This window comes from Pogona vitticeps, chromosome 1 (assembly GCF_051106095.1).
Source record: "Pogona vitticeps strain Pit_001003342236 chromosome 1, PviZW2.1, whole genome shotgun sequence".
Lineage (NCBI taxonomy): Eukaryota > Metazoa > Chordata > Lepidosauria > Squamata > Agamidae > Pogona > Pogona vitticeps.
The window spans coordinates 197,681,322-197,703,946 of NC_135783.1; the positions used below are offsets into that span (position 1 = coordinate 197,681,322).

A 22,625-nucleotide genomic window follows, 5' to 3' on the forward strand; every position below is an offset into this window, starting at 1 on the left:
TAGAAGGTGCATTGCAAATGTTATCTCCAACCATATTGCTGGGATGTTGGGGCATTTATTTTAGGTGCAAAAGATCAGTATTCTACTTTTAAAATCTTAATTGTAGCAAATGTTTTCTTCATATTTCTGAAGATGGATTCCAGATAGCTTTATGATCTATTAGTAAAGTATGGTCCAGAGAATGTTCATATAAAACAATATTGTACATTAGTTAAAAACTCATGTTTTATGTATTTACAGAGCCAGCATTGCCATGTTCTACAATTCAGTAGAGACCTACTGTGTAAAGAACAAGCTCATCACAATAAAAAAGGAGAGTGATTCAGGTCGTATTGTGCATAATGCTGATCAGTGAGCAAATACAACTTGCACACTCATGATAGTTGTAAGAGAGTCAAAACATGATAATGGTGGCTGTAGTTTCAGCAGGCAGAAACTAGATTATCAGCCCTGCCAGTACAGAACCAATACCAGATGTTGCCTTCATAAGGTAGCGTTCTGTATTTGTGCACCTGAGAGAGAGAGAAAACAGGGGAGCTTCCTGTATTACTTGCAGACAAATTCTGCTGACAGGCCTAGCAATGCAGTCTTATCATGAAAACCAGGATATGCAATATCTTTAAATATTAATGTGTTCATTTCAAAGCAGCCGAATCGGAGGATCTGATAAAAAATATGTGCCACACGGTTATTTAAATAGGGATGACAGTCACTAGAGTGTTTCTTTGCTTCTGTCCGTTATGTAGGAAAAAAAATTCCACAAAACATCGATAAATTTTTTCCTATGACATATACATAATTTCTCTAAGTTTCATGGGGTACTGCTGCGAAACTGATCATGAGCATGCACGTCATTTGTTGCGATTAGATGGCATCAAGCACCAATGGTCCAGTAGTATCCAACACCAGTGGAATTAAGACTTACTTCTCCAGACATTTCTTCTGCAGCCTTGCCTGCCACTAACCTCGTATGCTCAGCTCCACAGGTCCCTGGATCAGGATTTTTGGGCGCTGCAGGAGAAACGGGGTTGGTCACCCCTTCTGGCAGAAGCACTGCAATCCAGTGAAAGTAAAGGGCTTAATTCTGACCATAGTGCTCAACAGATTATGGAGACCTTAGCAAAATAATAACACTCTGACTTGTTCTTGCCTAGAGGTGAAGGATCTCATCGGGTTTGAAAATTCCTTGTCAGATTGATTTGGTCAGACACCCTAATTTGACACAGACATGGTCAAAAAGGGTGAAGAAAGAAGCAGTTATCTTTCCATAATTCTGTGGCTCGAGCCCCTCAGGCCAGGTGAACAAGTAGTTGTGGTAAGGCAGTTTGGAAGCTCAAAATGGAGACTTTTTTTTTTTTACCAAAATGTCCATCCCATGGTTATCGGAAAGAAAGTGTTGCCTACAAAAGATTTCTAAAGTCACATCAATCTGCTCATTTGGTCTCACGGAATGTACAGTATGTTCAGTTCCCCACTTTGCATCCTTGGGAGAAGAGCCAGCCTGTACAGCCTTTTGCAAGCTGCAAAATTCCAGAGCACCCTCAGAAGGAGAAATGTGAAAGGTGAACCATTTCTGAGTGGACTGCTCTATACCAAAGGGAACTCTGGAAAGGGTCACCATGAGTTGGAATTGAGATGACAGCACCAGATGTTTTATTTATTAAATTTGCAAACCACTGACATGCACATTTCATCAACAAAATAACACACAAAGGTAGCTTTAATATTTTTTGTGTATATTAGATATATATTACAGTCGTACCCTGCTTTACGATTATCCCGCTTAACAACGAATCCGCTTGATGACGATATTTTTGCGATCGCAAACCAATGGTTTGAATGTGGAAAATCCACTTTGCGATGATCGGTTCCCTGCTTTGGGAACCGATTTTTGCTTTACGATGATAAAAACCAGCTGATTGTCAGGTTTCAAAATGTCCACCGGGTGTACAAAATGGCTCCCACTGTGTTTAGCAACCATTTTTCACTTTATAGGCACCTGAAAATGGCCACCCCTATGGAGGATCTTCGCAGGACGGTGCGTTTTCAGCCCATTGGAACGCAATGAAACGTTTTCATTGCATTTCAATAGGCTTTTTTATTTCGCTTTGCGACGTTTTTGCTCTACAGCGATTTCCCTGGAACGAATTAACGTCATTAAGCGAGGCACCACTGTACATGTATTTATAAAAGCATTATATAAAAATGGTAAAAAGATCTTTAAAAGGAGGCTTTGCTAGCATCTAAGCACATTACATCATCCAACAAATAAGCATCTTCCTGTTTACTTTGATCTACAGGATTATTTATAGTTTTATGGATTAAAAGACCTTTGTCTTTAATCTTCTCCATTTATGATTTAGGTTTGATTTTTTTTTTTGTTCAAACTTCAAGGAGCTGTCTGTCATTGATTCTCCTCTGAAATTAACTTTTACCATGCTTTTCAAAGATGTCAGTTAATGGATTTTGATGGCGAAACATTAATAATTGATTTTAGGAGAAGGCTGTTTTAATTCCCATGGTGTATAAACTACTACAGCCTCCCATTTGTATTTTGGAATCTTGAGGTCTTTAACGTTCAACATTTCGTATTCAGATTTTAGTATCATTCCCCCCGCGCTTCTAGGCATTTTGTTCTGGGGACATGCAAATCAGCAGTATAAAGCGGCATACAGTTATGAAAATGGGCATTTGGAGTACAGCATTTCTTTTCCAACTCTCCCTAGTCTGCTGCAGATTGTACTCAATTCCATGTTTGTTTTCTGAAAAGTCAATGTTTACTGACAACATTTTTTCCTAAACATGCCAATTGCCACTATGTTCCTTTCCTTTAAAACCTGACAAATAATTTTCATGCCTTGGAATTGCCAAAGCCAGAGCAGGAAAAAAGATGTTCTTGGTGTTTTTCTGTGAATCCATGCTTTAAAAGTTCATGAAAGGCTTCTAGTTGCATTCTAGTAAAGAAATGTAATGAATGAGGACAATACAGTTGTGACAGAACAACTCTGGAGGGCCATAGAAAGATCCAGAGGAAAAGCTTGTACAAAGCCAAGGTAGAATTTGGGGTCCCTTTGTATTTCATTTCTTATTTATCATGCATTTGTCTTTCCTAAGACCAGAGCAATTAAGAATCAATGCAAGAAAAAAGTATTGCTCTTTATTTGTCTACCCCAGGATTGCCAGGATTTTCAGTGTATCTCTCCCACCCATATTATTTGATCTTCCAAAGAAAGGAAGGAGGGGGAGAGGGAGAGAGAGGGGGGGGGGGACTGTAAATGCCAGGGGTTGAAACTAGTGTATAGACAGCCCTTCACAGCTGAAGAAACTTTCTGTTGACAAAGGGCATCTTTGGATCCAGGTTATATTTAAGAAAAATAGGAAAGGAAAGGAAATGGATTTTCTTGAAACCCAATATCCGTGCTGATTAGTGAAAACAGTTATGCAATTCAGGAAGATGTCTGTTGAATTAAGAATTCCTGATGCACTCTGTAATTATGGGAATCAGGGTAGACGCATCATGCTGCATTTGCTTAGAAATGAAGCATACCTTATCGACTTCATTATCCTGTAGCTTTACATAGAATAAAATTTACACTTACTTGGCAACTTTACAACTAAAGTTCTTTTGTTGCAACCTGAACTGATGTCTTTCTTTAAGACAAATGAAAACAAACATTGCACACAGCAGGAGGAGAGGGAGAAGAGCAAGCAAGAGGAGAAAAACATATCTTTGGATATTCTGATTCCTTCCCTGAAAAGCTACAGTTAGGAAACAAAAGATTTGGCGTACATTGATCGTTTTGTGTTACACATACTCCTTCCTCTCAGACAGCCTTTTGGTGAAGTTCCTTCAGATATTCTCATTTTGGTTATGAGAGACAGAACTGTGGAGGGCTTGACTTTATCCAATAAAATGGACTACAACTGATGAAACATGGTAGGATAAAACTGAAAAACTCACAGAGGTAGCAGTGGCAGGGAAATAGCAGGAAAACAGAAATGTGTCTGTGTCTGGACCCACAGATATATGGCTCCTTTTCTATGGGTTGATGGTCATTTATTTAAGCATTAGAGCCCAATTTCTGCTGTTATGTGCTGTCAAGTTGTGTTCAACTTATGGTGACCCTATGAATTAACAACCTCCAAATATCTTGTAATTAAATCGCCCACCTCAGATCTTGCAAACATGACTTCCTTTCTCATTTCTTTTCTTTCATTTTCCTGAGCATTATTTCCTTTTGCCTTAGCCTTGCCTTCTGATCAACATCATATTAAGTATAATAGCCACATTTTAGTCATTTCTGTTTCTACTGAGAGATCATGTTACAACTCACTTACTTGTCCATCTGGCAGTCTGCAGGATCCATGAAGCTCTCCTCCAGCACCATTGTTTGAATGAATTGCTCTCCCCCCCCCCCAAAAAAAAAATCTGGTGTCTTCACTGTTCAGATTTCACATCTGTACCTCGTAATCAGTAATACAATACCTGGCCTTGTCTCCAGCAACACATCCATATACTTCAGGATTTTTCCTCTTTTTTCTTTGTGGTCTCTGTGACTCACACTAATGGGTTTGTTCTGCACCTGCACAGATTGTCCTCATTGTTTTCATTGTTAGAAATGGTGGAGGAGGGGTGTTGACTCAGATTGGCATTCAAACAATGCCTAAACTTAGTGCTTTATAGCGGAAATGGTACATTTCCATGACAAAGCTTTGCTACTGTCATGTTTACTGATTTTCATCACAGTAGCTGAATATAGGGCATCTTTCCCCCACAAACTCATTTGAATGAGACACTGGGCATGCAGGAGTGCATATCTGTACCAAGAGCCATTTTTCATAGCTGCTGAAGCTGTACATCTGGTTAGGGCAGAATTTAAACAGGGGCACTACAGAAGCAGATAAATTGGAACTTGCATGTTTGTTCCGCCCCTTGCAGCTAGTGCTTTTCGAAACTTCCATAACCTCTGGCTATAAATGCCAGCTCTCCTGGACTGGAGAGAGCATGTTTGCACCTGGCACAATAGGCATTTTGTGTCCACAATTTCCCAACGGCAAATGACATTCGTAAACTCTTCATTGAAGAGTTTACTCACTTCTTTTTTAATCCAAAGAGAAGCAAAAGAGAAAGAGAACAGGGAAGTGGAGGGTGCTATGCAGAATTTGACTGGCTGGGAATTCAGATTACAGTGTTGCCTCGCACAGCGAGGTTAATCTGTCCCGGATTTACCCTCACTGTGTGAAACATCGCTGAGCGGTAAGAAAAAACCCATTGGAACGCATTAAACATGGCTTAATGTGTTCCATTTGGGCCGAATACTCACCGTTCAGTGATGCTTCCCTATGGCCGGCAGCCATTTTCGCGCCCTCCCCTCGCTGAACGAGGGCGTGAAAATGGCTGCGATCAGCTGTTCCGCGGCTTCAAAATGGCCGCCGGAACAGCCGAAATGGCCGGCCGCAGCCTTTTCGCGCCCTTGGTAAGCGAGGGGAGGGCACGAAATATTTAATAACATTTCCTATTTTACCTTCAAATATTGTTTTCATTCTTTTTTCTCCTCCTCCGAGTGGTTTAACAATAAACATTCTGACTTTCCCCAATTTACACTTAACCCTGTTATACCCTCAAATTCCACCAAATCTAATTTAAGCCTTTCTGTTGTTTCTGTTGGATTTTTATTCATTAATAATGTATTGTAGCAAACAAATTTATCTTACAATTTTCTTTATGTGCTATCCCTACAATCCGTTTATCATCTCCAATTATCTGTGCAGTAATTCTCATATCATTGTAAATAATACTGGAGATAAGGGGCAACTTTGTCTTGTACCTTGACCTAGGTATATTGTCTCAGTTATTCCATCATTAACTATTACTCTGGCTGTATTCTGTGAATATAATTGGTGAATTATTTGCCTAAAACTAGGTTCAAACCCTAGATATTTAATTAATAACTTTAATGTGTCCCATTCCACTGAATCAAATGCTTTAAATATGTCTAACGATATTACTCCAGCTTTAGAGTTAGTTTCTTTACCTAAATGCATTAAGTACCCTTCTCATTAAATCTGACATTTGTCTACCTTGTTTAAATCCATTTTGGTCTTTTTCAATATAACTCCCCAGAAAGTTATTTAATCTCTTTGCCATTATTGCTGTGATCTTGATCTATCAGTGATATGGGTCTATATGGTTCCATGTTTATTGGATTTTTTATCTGGTTTCAATATTAAAACAATCAATGACTCTTTCCATGATTGTGGGATTTCTTCTCCCCTTAATATCTTATTAAATAACACTTTTAACTTTGGTATAAGAATCTTTTTAAATACTTTATAATATTCTGGGCCTAATCCATCTGTTCTGAGGGTCTTTCCTATCTTTAAATTATTTATAATGTCCTCTCTTTCTTTATCAGTAATTAACTGTTCTATTTTATTTTTATCCTCATCTAACAATTTTTTGCTAAAATTGTTTTCTATATAATCTGCAATTTTCATTATAGAAGGATTTTTAATAGTATATAAAGTTTTGTAAAATATTTGAAATGCTTCCAATTTCTCCTTCATTTTATTACATCTTTTTCCATTCAAATCTTGTATTACTCCTATACTGCTTTTATTCTTTTTTATAGAAGACGCTTTAGCTAATAACTTGGAGTTCCTGTTACTAATTTTTAAAAAAATCTCTTTTTAGGTAAATTAAATTTCTTTGTACCTTTTCCAAATGAATCCCTTCCAGTTCCTTCCTCTTTGCTTGTAATTCTATTATAGCTTTCTTATCTCTAGTTCTTATAACTATTTTCTCTAATTTTTTATTTTATCTTCTAAATCCTATATTCTTTCCCCCTGCTTATATAAATATATAAGACACTTTACATGCATACCCTCTTGCCATAGTGGCCCAGACTATGTTAGGTTGACCTCCTCCCTTCTCATTTATTTCACATATCTCTTCTAAACCTTTCTGAAATTTTTCAATCAGGTTTGGATATCAAAAAATATTCATATCAATTTTCCACCTTACTGCCTCCTTATAATCACATTTAAACATCAATTACATATTCACTCTGGCATGATCTGAGAACTTTCTTTCTTCACCTTTTAATTCTCTCCAAACATCTTTCAAATCTGTTTTATTGATAATCTATTTAATATTGTACATTTAATTTTCCCTTCCCCATTTTGCAACTTTGATTTATCCTTCTTCATGTCCATTACCATATTAAAATCTCCTGCTAATATCACAAAACCTTTCCTCAATTTATCCAACCTTCTCAATATATTTTCAAAAATTTCCTCCTGTCTCTCATTAGGTGCATAAACATTTACAAGTGTAATGTCTTCTCCTTTTATTTTACCTTGCAATATCAAATATCTCCCTTGAGTATCCTTTGCCATTTTTTCAATTTTAAATTCACTTTTATTGGATATTAATACTGCTACTCCCGAACATTTTTTCATAAATTTAAATCCATTTGCCCTTCAGTTCATTAAAATCCTCCTTTTCTGATGAGTTTCTTGCAAGAATAAAATATCCATATTACTTTTATTCAGTACATTTTGTATCCCAGCCCTCTTTGTGTTAGAACCCAGGCCTTTCACATTCCATGTTGAAAACCTTAAATGTTTAACCATTCTCTAGCTTATTTAAAAAAAATTAATACTAGTCCTGACCTGATATGTGAACTATAGTGCTCCCCCAATAAAAAATAAAACCCCTTGAATTCCTCTTGAATTCTTCTATCACCCCTTCCCCACTACTACTTTTATTCCCCCATCTTTTTAACAGACTCTTCTGGTCTCTTCTACAGACCCTGGGGGGTGGGGGTGGGGAATGTGTCTGGTCCTACCAGCCACAACTCTCTCCCTGTCTCACTCTATTATATTATATAAATCCCATTTTACCACAAACATATCCATAACTACTTTTTTTCTATATATCTATATTTAAAAATTAATGTATACATTTCTTCATATTAGGTATGTAGTATCAATAAATTATATATATATATATATATATATATATATATATATATATATATATATATATATATATATATATATATATATATATATATATATATATATATATATATATATATATATATATATATATATATATATATATATATATATATATATATACATATATATATATATATATATATTTTTTCTTCCCAGAATTCTCCCATTTTTTCTTATTTGTTCTTCTATTACTGGTCTCCCCATTTTATAATCCTTTTATCTCATTTTCTTCCCGATTTTTCTCCTTTTTTTAAATATTCCTCCTCCAAATTTATAATTAACCATCATTGGGTACATCCTTAGAAACCTGCTTAAATATTTTTTCCAATATTACTATACCATTTTCACCTTTTTCTGGATTTACCTCTTACAGTATTATTTTATCCCATTATATTATACAGTACAATTACGAGAATATCTCCTTATACATCAAATGCTATTATCTATTCTCTTAATTTTCCTCTTCCTTTTCCCTTCTTCAGTTGTTTTGGTTTGACTCCTTGTTTTTCTTGTTCTTCTTTTTCCTTATCGCCATCAATCGGGTCTCGCTCCATTCCTTCCTCTTCTGACTCCTGACTTTGCCCTACGCCCTCCACCGTCTTCATTTGCTCCTCCCAGTCTTTTTTTGTTAAAATTCCAGAGTCCTTTAAAAAAATTCAAAGCCATTGAGACTGATATAACCATTATAATGCGCCTTTAGAAACACTGGGTAACCCCAACTATATTTACAACTTTTTTTGAAGGATAGAAGTAATAACCCACATTTGTCTTCTAAATACCATAGTTTCATGACAATAATCATTAAACACTTGAATTGGGTTACCCTCAAATACCAAATTCCCTGGATTCTCTCTTAAAATTTTCATCAGTTCCTCTTTTTTTCCTAAGGCTTGAAAATCTAATCAGAATATGAGGAGGTCGTCCTCTGCATCTTGAATCGACTATATGTACTTTATCCAAATCATAAACAGTCCAGTCTATTTTTTGTGCCGTCTTTTTCAGCCAGGCTAGGGCTAGTTCAGTTAGGTCCTTCTCTTTGGAGCCCAAATCTGGAATTCCTTTCAATTTAATATTATTACATCAATTGTAATTCTGTGATAGGATCATCTGCTGCTGTAAATCCGTGGTAGCAGTTTCATTGTCCAGTAATCTAACAACATTTTGTTTAACTTGCGATTGCAATCTCTCCATATTTTCATTGATTCTTTTAAAATGAGAATCAATTTTTATTTAATTTTTTTATAATTGTCTTGATTGGTCTTAACGTCTTTTCCAACATCTTGTATTTTTGGTCCATATTTTCCACTTTTTGACCCCTATTTAACATTGTTTGTTTCATTTCCATGATGTTTTCATTCACCTTTGCAATCGCATCCAACATTAACTTCATCTCAGATTTATCAGCTTTTTGGGCCATTTCTACTTCTGCTTCTGCTTCCACATCCACTTTTGACAATCTCACCAGATGGGAATCTGAAGGTTTAATCCTTGATTGCACCGAATAATCTCTTTTCCTCACAACTTTACTCTCTTTCTGTTCCGACTTAGCTTTCCTCATATATTGCAATAATTTCCTGGACTCTTTTTTTCTTGAACTGTTATATTTGCTGTTACCAGTAGATGGAGCCTACTGTCATACATGTTCAAAGGTTAAGGAATGTTAAATTTCATTTCTGTGTCTGATATGTTGCAGCCAAAACTGAAACCTAGTGAAGATTTATTTTTCACTCCCTCAGTTTTTTATTCAGGATACCAAATGCTTAAATTATTTCATAGACTGTTAGCTTCTTTCTTATTTTTCTTGAATTATTTCATAGACTTATTTTCTTACTCCCAGCAGCTCTTTAAAAGCAAAATTCAAACCAGCTTCAGCTCACGGATAGATATTTCCCCAGCAACTAGAGATAAAAGTTTTCGACAGGTCCTTTTACAAATGCAGCCTGTCCATTAATAAGCAGTTTAAAATTTTTCTTGGCTAGCCATGGTGGCAATCTCTCCTCCCGCATGAATCCCCACTGAGGGTAGCTCTTCCTCCTCACACACCAGCTGCCACTTGTTATTGTTTTTCAGAAAAGCAAACAGCTTTTATAGTCCATTCCTGTTGCCTCAATGATATTTGTAAATATTTTAAAGTCATTTACAGATCTATTAACTTTTTTTTTGCTGCCTCGTGTAACTTTCAGAGTGAGAGCTCCGGGAATTTCAACCTGCGGCCATCAAGGTCCAGGACATGCCCCTCCCCCAATATACACTGTTAACAGAATAAATATATACTGCATTAGGAATGCTTTTTTTCAATTTTTTTTAACATGAGGGGTGACAAAAGGAAAAAGGGAGTTGGGGTTGATGAGGAAGAGGAGATACAATAACATACTGATATCCAATCTATACCTATTGCCATATCAAGATTTTAAGTTATTCTATTTACTCTTTTCTGCCTTGTAGATAAAGTTTTCATTTCAATATATGTTATTCAGCTGCTGCCTGTTGATTCAGTCCACTTGTTAAATAGATCCCATCTTTCTGTTGCCTTTTTCTGGGGTTGATCTTTCATGACTTCTGATAAGATATCCATTTCGGCTATTTCCCGTATCTTTTCAATAAGATCTTCTTGTTTCAGTATCGTCGGGCTTTTCCAATTTCTAGCATATATAGTTCTAGCTGCCGTAACAATATATATAACTATGTATTCCTTTGACTTATCTATATTATCGGGTATCATACTCAATAAAAACAATTCTGGGGTTAATGGCATCTTACAAAGCAATATTTGTTGTAACATAGCATGCACTCTTTTCCAGTATTTTTTCGCTACTCCACATGACCACCACATACAGTGGGGTCTTGACTTGCGAATGACCCTACTTGTGAACAATTCAACTTACGAACCCGCCCTATAGGGGAAATAAGGACTCGAGATACGAACTTCCCTCAAGATACGAACAGGAAAAAAGTGCCCCTCCCTCCTCTTAGGGGCTTCTGGAGGGGAAAAAAGGTCATAAACTTAAAAATAAATAAAAGAAAGTCACTTACCAAGCCTTGGTAGCCCCCAAACAGCAGGAAAAAGAGCAGGAAACAGCTAAAAGCCCACACCAGAAGGGAGCCTGGCAGCCATTTTGTGCTCCCCCCCTGCTCCTGCACCCTCCTCTCCCTGCCTATCAGCTGATCGGCTGGCTCTGAGGAGGCTTGGGGAGGCTTGCTCAGCACCTAAAAAGTCTGGCTGTGTGTCTTTGTGCTGAAAAAAATCAGCAGAACATGCTTTAAAACATGCTATAAAATTGGCTTCGTTGGAAAAAAAGATTTCCAAAGTGCTTTGCAAACTGTTCTCTGCCTTCCCCCTCCTTTCCTGAACCTAAGGAGAAAAAAAGAAAAATATCCCCCTCTAGTGGCAGAAGGCGGAATAGCAGCTTCCCATTAGTTTCTATGGACGGAAAAGACCAGATACGGATTAAATGGTTTTCAATGCATTCCTATGGGAAATGCAGATTCGACCTACGAACATTTCGACCTACGAACCACCTTCCAATACGGATTAAGTTCGTAACTCGAGACGCCACTGTATGATAATAACTTCCCACTTGTGTTTCACATTTCCAACACTTATTTGATACATCTTTGACAATTTTTCTGGGGTCATGTGCCACCTATAAAACATCTTATATATATTCTCTTTAAAATTAACCGATCTTGTAAGCTTTATGTTATTTTGCCATATTTTCAGCCATTGATCAAGATCAATGTTATGCCCTATGTTTTGTGCCCACTTAATCATAGATTCTTTAACCATTTCATATTGCATTTTAATTTCCAGCATATAATTATACATTTTCTTAACAATTTGTTCTTTTGAACCCAGTAAAGGTTTATCAAAAAACGTTTGCTCTGCGTAGAAACCTTCTGTTTTATCTTTTGTATATCTAGATTCTAGCTGTGCTCTAGGCCACCAATTTATATAGACATTCTGTGACTCTATCTCCTCTTTAGACCTTAATTCACCATCCTTTTTTTAATAGATCTTGATATCTTAAAAGATTTGCTTTTGTCATGCATTAGGAATGCTTGATCCATTGGATCAATAGCTGTGGTTTCACTTATCCACAGCCTGCCACAGCCCTATATACAACATGTCTTTTGTCTTATTCCCTTTACGTTTTATATAGGATCCCCTGGTATCCACAGTTTCACACATTCATAGTAGATCAAGAAACTAATCTTGTATATTGGAAGTCCTGCTGTATCACCACCACCACCACTTGATGACTCTTCGTCTCAAGTCCAGAAGGCAGTACGAGACAAAGCAGCAGAAAAAGTAATCAAAAGAAAGGGAGGGAATCCCTAAAATCAATTTAAATGAGCAAAAAAGAAGAAAGAATCCAAGATGGAAGGTCAGAGTCAGGTAGGCTGGCTAGCAGGCAGCACAGCAAAATGGTGGGAAGGAACTCATCACACAAACAAACACACAAGTATGACTGAAACAAAAAAAACCCCATTCCTCATTGGATTTCAAACAATCCAGGCTGTTCTACAGATTAAAAATTCCCTCCATAGATGTTCTGATTGACTGCCGACAGCAGTCGTCAGAATGCGATTGGAAGAAAAAGTTTTGTGAGTGATTTGACAGACAAAGGGTCAACGAAAGGTTAAATGAAAGAACACAAAACTTTCATGTGCCCCCTTTTTTTTTAAATAAAATCATTCATATTTTAGAGTCTCCATTTCAGGAATCAACAACAGAACACAACAATGGGGGGGTCATGCGTTTATGTTTTTTATTTAATTGTGTAAACACAAAAGTCCCATCCCTAATCTTTGTCTATAATAACTTTATCTGCATTGTCAGCACCAGGTCCAAAATGCAGATATTCTAGCTCAACACTTGTGTTCATTCAGCACATAAACTGATCGTAAGGATTTAGACTTTGCACTGAAAACAAGAAGGGCCAAGGATAAGAAGCCAGTATTTTTAGACATATGTACTCAAGGCTCTTTGCTTAGATGCACCAATCTGTCAACATCTTTGACATTCAGTTATTTTCCATCTCAGGTTCTTTTGACCCTGTAGGTGTTTAGATAATTAAAAATAAGCCTTGAGTACAAGTCGAAGACCTGTAAATTAAGGATATGTACAGACCACAGGAAAACAGTTCAGTTCTCCTTGGACTAATACAGAGGCAACTGGATTTTAATAGGGTCCAAACGGGAATCTTAGTTTGTTTACCCAGATTTCCATACCTCTCATTGCCTTTTACTGGAAATTCACAAAGATATATAACTTTTTACTGTTGCTCAGAATAAGATGCCATTTTTAAAGATGGCAGGATTTGATGAGAGACGTAGTCTTGCCTGTTAAGTTTCAGAAGCATAAGTACATGTATGCAAGCGTATCAATGCAAACCTAGCCTTTGTAGTTTTAGGGTTCAAAAACAGAAAAAGGATAAACTTAATCTTCCTCATCAGTTTTTGTGGACAACTGTCAGGATCATGACATATAGCTTTAGATGGAATTCCAAAAAAACCTGAACATTTCAGAAGGACAGTATTTTGTGTCTGAGGAAAGAACGTGTTCAGTTTGTGGCAGGAGAATTATTTGTTTCTTTTCTCCCTGCACAATGGGGTCTGGTTTTGGCCGGGCTATTTGTGGGGGAAAAGGGATAAGCATGGATATTGTAATCGATTTCTGTAGGAACACTGTCTGAGGTCTCTGGGTCCCTCCAAATTTGAATCTGTAATGAAATTTCGAGAGTGTTCCCATTCAAATTCAGGGTGCTTTGTAGGAATCCCGTTTTCAATACTCAAATAATTTATTATATATTGCTTTTGACCAGGTTGTGTCTTGTACGTAGCATGCTTTCAAATAAATGTCTGCCCTGGGTACAATACAGCACAGATCCCCAACCTTTGGTCCGTGACGCAGTGCTGGTCTGTGGCCTGAATGAAACCGGGCCGTGGAAACAGACTTCCCGCCCCCCCCGTGCATACCCCACACGCAGCTGATTTGTGCATGCTGCACATGCCTGTGTGAATACCACACCGCTGTTTGCGCATGCCCACAAGCACACATGCACCCTGCATGAGTGCTGCACCGTTGTTTGCACATGGGCACAAGTGAGCAGGCGTGCATAAGCGCCGCACCACCGTTTGTGCACGCACGAACAGTCATTCGCACTCACTCAGTCGCACATGCCCACAAGCTTAGGGGGTGCCCTGCCTTCCCCAGCCGGTCCACGGGGTGAAAAAGGTTGGGGACCCCTACCACAGGGGATTGGTTTTATGATCCAAATAGGTTTGGCTCCTGTGTGAAATCAGTGCAGGAAGCAACTGTTGTTTTTGGATGCTATTTGGGGACTGCTTCGTGAAACCTTTTGGAAGTCTCTTGACCGTTGGACTGGACCTTGATGGAAGTCATTCATGACCATTGTTGTTGAAGGGTACATAGCATGGTCTCTGAGTCCCTCGGTTGACCAGTTCTGGTGATGCAGGTGAAAATACATATCCTTGGATTTTATTTTATTTTTTGACCATGCTAGGTATAGTGTTCACGATTATCCAGAGTTTTCAGCATCTGCGAGGGGGGCTTGTCACCATTCCCCTGCAGATACGGGGGTCCTACTGTGCTTTCTGAATTAGAAACTTTACTTCTATAATATGTTATGCATACCCATACAAATTGTTTCCTTACCAAATTGCTGATATCAAGTCACAGCCAGCTGAACTCACACACCTACTCACGCAAGTAGGAGAATACACTATAAGGAGCTGAAATTCCCAAAGCCTCCCAATATAATAATAATATAGGCATATTCAGAGTTAATACCTCGGAGTAAAATATTAATGATGTTGTACTCCTTGTCACCTCAAAAGATGATGCATGTGATTGTGGAATTCATAGAATCATAAAATAATTGAGTTGGAAAGAGTGTATAAGGCCACGGGGTCCAACCCCCTGCTCAATCCAAATCAAAGCAGATCTGACACACAGCTGTCCAATTTTCTCTTGAATGCCTCCAATATGGGAGCACTCACCACCTGTCAAGGTAATTGGTTCCATTGTTGTACTGCTCTAACAGTTAAGAGGTTTTTCTTTATATTCAGCCTAAATCTGGCTTCTTGTAGTTTAAGACTATGATTACATGTCCTGCACTCTGGGATGATCAAGAGATCATGCCTCTCTTCTGCATGACTGATTTTCAAGTATTTGAAAAGTTCTATCACATCTCCCCTCTATCCCCTTTTCTCAAGGCTAAACATGTTCAGCTTCTTCAGTATTTCCTCACAGGGCTTCATTTCCACTCCCCTGATCATCCTCAGGGGAGTAGAAACCATCATCCTGGACATGACTACAACAGAATTCTTCAAAATGTTGAAAGAGATAAAACACCTTGCGTTGTGGGAGAAGAGTGAGCAGAGTGAATGTCCTAATTAGCCCCAGAATAGACCTGCAAGGGAAAAAACAGGGTGGGAGAGAAAAGAAACAGAAGAGAAAGGGGAATTGTTGGGCATTTTAGGAGAGGAAAAAAGAATAATGACAGCTGAGTGGAGAGGAAGGCTGGGTCATTGGATGAGCCCATGGGTGGACCTCCGGTGTTCAACCCTCCTGCTTTGCAGATTCTTTACCAGCAGAATTCACTATGCCACAATGATAGTTACATTACATTTGCTACATTCATAGACACTTGAACCACTAGGTGCTCAGAGACAGCCACTTCCCCCAGGCAGAAGATTTTGCAGTACCAGTGTATTTTTGCAGTCTATCCAAGGATGTACGGTCATCTCCAAATTATTGTCCATCTCCATTTCCTCAGTTGTGGCACTGGCGTGAGTGTTTGGACTGTAAAGCTCTTTAAGTGGCACATTCCCCCCCCCCACTTGTCCTCTGCAGGGAGCTGTCCATGGAGTGCTCATGGTATTGATGATGAAGATGAGGCTTGCCAGGTCTCAGAGAATGAGCTGCAGTGCCAGGAAGTGGTTGGGCTTCCCTGAATCTCCAGGCCAGGCAGACAAATGTGAGGAGCAGTGGTGGAAGGGAAGGAGCGAGTCTCGTTTATTGTTACAGGGTGGCCATAGTGTTTGGGTACCCAACTCCAAGCCTCTCCGAATGGCACCAGGGCTCACTGGCTTCCTGCATGTGTTGGACACATAATATATTGAGGAAGTCGTATAGGGGACCAATACGGGTGCCTCTCCCACTTCTTCATGCCTGCAGACACAATACCCACTGTTGAAGAGGCTCCTGCCTCTTGTGACATCACAAGGCCCCACATCATGACCTCACAGAGACCCTTCCCAGGCATTGGGCCCCAGATATAATGAGGGGATGGAGAAGATGCTCCCATGAAAGCCTCTGACAAACAAGACAACGCTTCAAAACCATTCCAGAAAAATACTTATTGGTTTTTGAAAAGCGGTTAAACGGGTATCCTGGTCCTCAGTGGAGACAGCCCAGCTCAGCTCCAGCAGGACGCCTGCCTTCTCGTCCCTCGCATCTGACTGGGGAAGAGGAAGCTTCTGGCTCTGCAAGAGAAAGAGAGAAAAACCATAACTAAGGGGTGAGCTCATCCACTGCCATAAACCGGCTTCAACCCAGGCGTATCTACCGACCATTGTTCTGGCAACTTCATTCCGAAGTTCCGCCTGCCAACATCCACTGGCTTCCACCAGGAATATCCACCCGTTCATCTCTTCCACTCCACTTCTGAAACCAGCCTCCGCCAGCTCCCGAATGCTTGGGTCACACACACACACCCCCGACGACATCCCCATGGAACGCCAGCCAGCCCATTCACAAACACATTCACACCACACATACACCAGCCAGCCCCCCGACACACACACATACCTTCACTCCACCAGCCATTCACACACATGCCTGGGCTTCCATCCACCAAGCTTCCGCCAGCTGGTTTCAGGAGACTAACATTCCCCTGCTTCATCCGCCAACCTCTGCTGGCCTCCACCTTGCGGCCTCAGCCAGCTTCCACAGGGAGATTCCACCACCTTCTGTCTGCCAACGTCCACCAACTTCCCCCTGGTCCATCGCCAACATCAGCCAGCTTCAAGCCATGGATCTGCGCCAGCCTCAAGCTGTTAACTCACAAGCCCACTTAGCAAATTCAGAACTTGCCTTGGGCAGAAGGGCTGGGTCCCCTGCAGCCGCAGCCACCACTCTCTCTGCCGGGATACCCTCTGGCCACTGGCCTCCCTTCTGGTCTCCTGCCCTGCTCAGCAAGCCCCTTTTATCTGCCAGCAGAGAGGTGGGGCTCTGTGAGGTCACAAAGACCCAGGAGAAAAGGGGTTGGGTTCCCAAGGCAGCAGCACCAGCACCATCAGGATTGGCTGTCCTGAAGATGATGTCAGCAGTCCCTATTATCATGTAATTTACCCACAGAAGCTTGCATTTTATATGATTTTTAAATATAAATTTTTATTAGTGGCCTGTAAACATATCACCTATCACCAATCCCTCTGATTGTTAAATCTCCTCATGTTGATCTTCTGACAGGATTCTAGGCTGGTGCATCAAAAAGTTATCTTCCAGCATCTGCACAAAAAGGAGCTAGGGGGAAAAATGAAAGTAATAATTGAATAAGTATGGGCACAGTAACACAATGCAGCTTTTGACCCTTTTGGGGGTCTCTCTCTCTTTCTCTGCCTCTTTTTGGACACTTTTCTTGTCCTTGCCATGAAAAAGGAGCCAATTAAAAAAGATGCCAATTAAAAAAAGACCTAAGTGCTTGAAACACATATCAGTATTTTAACACCATCCCTGCACTATCAAACATGCAGCTGTGTTTCAAAATACCCCCAGCCTTTGGAACTCCCTCCCACTGGAAGCTAGACTTGCCCCAGATTTACTGTCTTTTCATAAGCAGGCAAAGATCTTCTTCAGGCAAGCTTTCCCTTATTGACCAGCTGCCTGGGTTGGGATTTTGAATGGACTGTTGTGACTTATTGCTTTGAATGTGTTTTGGTGTTAATTTTGTTTATTGTTTTTAGTGGGGCATTTGTTCCTACAAACTCCTTTTTCCAGCAGCTTTTTAAGTGTGGCTGTCAGGGATTGAACATGCAACTTCCTGCACGCCGGACTTGCTGCCAGCCTCTGAACTGAGTTGCCCCTGTCACGTTCTCCATTGCTGATGCCATCATTGGCCTTAGGTGGCATTAGGTTATGGATTCCAGGCAATAAATTTAACTTTTTTTTCTCAAATTTTTTTTAACATAAGGAGGTGGCAGAAAGGAAAAAGGGAATTGGAATTGATGAGGAAGAGGGGAGACAATAACATACAGTACTAACATCCATTCTATACCTATTGCCATATCAAGGTTTTAGTTTATTCTGTTTACTCTTTTCTGCCTTCTAGATAAAGTTCTCATTTCAATATATGCTATTCACACGCTGCTTGTTGATTCAGTCCACTTGTTAAATAGATCCCATCTTTCTGTTGCCTTTTGCAAGGGGTAATCCTTCATGACTTCTGATAAGATATCCATTTCGGCTATTTCCCGTATCTTTTCAATAAGATCTTCTTGTTTCGGTACTGTCGGACTTTTCCAATTTTTAGTATATAGAATTCTGGCTGCCGTAACAATATATATAACTATATATTCCTTTGACTTATCTATATTATCGGGTATCATACTCAGTAAAAACAGTTCTGGGGTTAATGGCACCTTACATAGCAATATTTGTTGCAACATGGCATGTACTCTTTTCCAATATTAATAATAAATTTAACTATTATTGGTGCTTGCATACTGGTGTTTGCATAAGGTTTGAGTAACGTGCCCCTGGCTAATTGAAAGGTGTCAAGGAGTGTCTGGGTCACATACCTGGTCACATGCCTGATTTGTTCAACCAGAATGTACTCCAGCACTTCATCAATCACCTGCAGGTAGCCATGGCAAGTTGCTCAAATCTTATGCAAGTGCCAATAGGATTTTAATTAAAATGTTTTTAAATAGAAAGTACCTCCTTTCTGTCTTCCCTTTCAGCATTGAACACATTACTGCAAAAGTACTGCAGACAGTTGGGTAGACATCCATTTTTCTCCAGTTGGGCATACAGTAGGATCCCAGTATCTGCTGGATGAGTATCCATATTTTCACTTATCTGTGGTATGAAATTTTGAAAATGATTGAAAGGAAAAAACCCTAAAAATAAGTATTTTTATAATGTATTTACCTGAACTGGCCACTACAGGGAGCCAGAGACCATACTATGTATTATTATGGCGGTTCAGTTGAGGGCTTAACTGACACCAGGCTGTAAGTGTTGAAGGGAATCAGTCAGGGAGCGCATCTGGAAGCGATGACTAATCTACAGAATAAAATGAATAGAAATTGCAGATACACAACAGTGCCATTCCTTGTTTTTAAAAAAACCTATCTGGTTCTAGAAACTATGACAATGCAGTCAGCACTCCTGCTTTGCAGATTCTTTACCAGCAGAATTCACTATGCCACAATGATAGTTACGTTACATTTGCTATGAACTTTTGGGAAATTGGATGGCTCCAGTTGCACCATCATTTGTGCATGTGCACGAGTGAGCAAGTGTGCATAAGTGCCGTACCACCATTTGTGTGCGCATGCATGCTCATTCGCAATCACTCATTCCACATGCCCACGAGCTTGGGGGGTGCCCCGCCTTCCCCAGCCGGTCCGCAGGATGAAAAAGGTTGGGGACCCCTACAATACAGGCTCTTTGTAGCAATATGTGTGTCTCAGAATTCTCCTGACAAAGCTTGGGCTGAAATTCAGGCATTTGGTGGGTTCATTTTGACATCTGCTGGCAGTTAAACAGGGTCCTAGAAATAGATTGGTTTGACTCTGGAGGTGCCCTTCTTTGAGAAGTGTGTTGTAGGTTATTACTATCTGTCCCTTTTAGCAATGGAAATCTCTTGACTAGATGCCATTTCCAGCAGTCTGATCTAGACATCGAGCCAGCTAGGCAATTGTATGAAGTTTTACGCAAACTACAGTGAACTTTGTAATTTTATTTTAGGTGCCAGGGCTCAAACAAGGCTGTTAACAAAAAAACTTTATAAAAGACTGATTTAAAAAAATAATAATAATAATAAACGACCTCTTCTGCAAAGAGGGAAATAAGTCATAACCAGAGGGCATGACCACACAAGGAATGTGTTCCCTGTTGAGATGAACTTCTCTAGGCTGATCAGCTGGCTCTGAAGAGGCTTGGGGAGGCTTGCTCAGCACCTAAAAAGCCTGCCTGTGTGTCTTTGTGCTGAAAAAAATCAGCACAACATGCTTTAAAATATGCTATAAAATTGGCTTCGTTGGAAAAAAAATTTCAAAAGTGCTTTGCAAACTGTTCCCTGCCTTCCCCCTCCTTTCCTGAATCTAAGGAGAAAAAAAGAAAAATATCCCCCTCTAGTGGCAGAAGGCGGAATAGCAGCTTCCCATTAGTTTCTATGGACGGAAAAGACCAGATACGGATTAAATGGTTTTCAATCATTCCTATGGGAAATGCAGATTCGACCTACGAACATTTCGACCTACGAACCACCTTCCAATACGGATTAAGTTCGTAACTCGAGACGCCACTGTATGATAATAACTTCCCACTTGTGTTTCACATTTCCAACACTTATTTGATACATCTTTGACAATTTTTCTGGGGTCATGTGCCACCTATAAAACATCTGTCCCTTTTAGCAATGGAAATCTCTTGACTAGATGCCATTTCCAGCAGTCTGATCTAGACATCGAGCCAGCTAGGCAATTGTATGAAGTTTTACGCAAACTACAGTGAACTTTGTAATTTTATTTTAGGTGCCAGGGCTCAAACAAGGCTGTTAACAAAAAAACTTTATAAAAGACTGATTTAAAAAAATAATAATAATAATAAACGACCTCTTCTGCAAAGAGGGAAATAAGTCATAACCAGAGGGCATGACCACACAAGGAATGTGTTCCCTGTTGAGATGAACTTCTCTAGGCTGCACCCTGGCATTTAAATTGCTGTCACTGTTCACACATCTTTAATTATTCCCAGAAAGTGCATTTCAGTTGTCTGCATCTCATATAGCCTCCATCCTCCCTCACCCTATCTTCCATCATCACCCCTTTTGCTGGCATTCAAATTTCTCCTCCTCAACTTTCTTTATATTTAGCAAGTGAAATACTTCTGAAGTGATATTATCAGCATTTGAATTAGTGCTGTATCAGTTTAGCCCTAATCTGCTAAACTTGAAGTAATTTTTTTAAAAAAAATACAGTTTACAAATTGCATTGCCATTGTAGTCCTTACCAGTGCAAAGTAAGGACTTCACACCACGAAGCACTTTGCACTTCATCAATTATATTATATAGACATGCCCAGGAACTGCCCCAAAGAACCGACATAGGCAATCATACAAGCTAGAAGCAAGACAAAACAGTGTGGAAACTGGAAACACTATTAAATAAAAATGCAAGTCCTGCTAGCCAAACAAAATATACTACATACTGATTCCGAAAGATTGGATCTACTGGTGATCGGTGCTCATGCTGTGTAGCTGACAGAATCAGGATTGAAAAGAACAGTGAAGAACATGGTACAGACAGTGGAACAAATACCGACCTAGTCACTCCAAGAATTTTTCCCGCTTGCTTGCAGTGTAATGAGATCTGCATCTAGGCATTCAGATTTAACCTCAACATTTGGCATTGATGAAATCAAGTTCCAATTTAATCTCGGCATGTTGGCAAAAAGAGAAATAGGACTGGAGGGCAATTGGAAGAGAATTTCTCAGGTAGGGATGTGAATCTCACAGCCTTCTGCTGTCAAGGATAAACTTTGGGGAAGAGAATCCTCTTTTCTCTTCATTGTGGGCTTTCTCTGCAATTCCCAGACACATACGTCCTTGAAAAATCTTGTCGGTGCATCTCACATACAGTAATTTCTTGGTAGTTTTGTGGTCTTTTTTTCTCTGGAAGGAATGCCAAGCTGTGCGCATATATTACTATGCCTGCACAGAATGGAGTCTTTCCTGCGTACAATCCACCCGAAAAGGCCATCAAGCTGGGCAGGATTTGGCCGTTTCCTGCACAGAAAAACAAGCAAAAAACAGAAACGAACCATAGAAATATAAGATGAGGTCATTTTGCAGGCAGCTGAGAAAGCTCACTGATACCGGGAGAAGTCTTGTTGAAGAGTCTCAGCACGGTGAGACTTGGAAAATAACCAAGGAAGAGAAATTTTTCAAGAACTCATCGCATCACTGTTCTCAGCAATAGAGCAAAGAAGTGCCAACTCTGGGTGGCCAAGGAGGAGAGAAGAAAATGAATGATTACATCCTGAGGACGCTGGTTCACACAGTGCATTCTGGAATACTTAAAAAAAGGTGTTTCATCCCTGCCTCACGGCTACTTTTTTTTCTGATGCTGTTTGGATGCTGGTAATATCCAACTCTGTATCAACTTTCCATCCAAATCCAAGGAGGTTGTTCTGGTTCTGATCAGTGCTTGGTGTCAGGATGCAGCCAAACAAATTGCAGCTTAATGTTAATGCAGCTTAATGTAGCTAAGACAGAGATGCCCCACCATCAAAAGACAAACATTCCATCTGTGTTGGATGGGAAGTGCATTAGCACAGCTAAGGC

General features: G+C 39.6%; 1 protein-coding gene and 1 long non-coding RNA gene across 14 annotated transcripts in view; one reads left to right on the forward strand and one right to left on the reverse strand.

Moving 5' to 3' along the window:
- The window catches only part of ZNF385B (zinc finger protein 385B), a 302,949-nt gene that overhangs the window by 180,567 nt on the left and 99,757 nt on the right, over positions 1 to 22,625 (forward strand). The gene's annotated exons all lie outside the window — the stretch shown is intronic.
- LOC140702211 (uncharacterized) lies at positions 19,298 to 21,572 on the reverse strand. Its single transcript, XR_012081297.2, has 2 exons — positions 21,491 to 21,572; positions 19,298 to 19,339 (listed from the first exon to the last, which is right to left on the reverse strand). It is a non-coding gene; the product is annotated as an uncharacterized LOC140702211 (long non-coding RNA).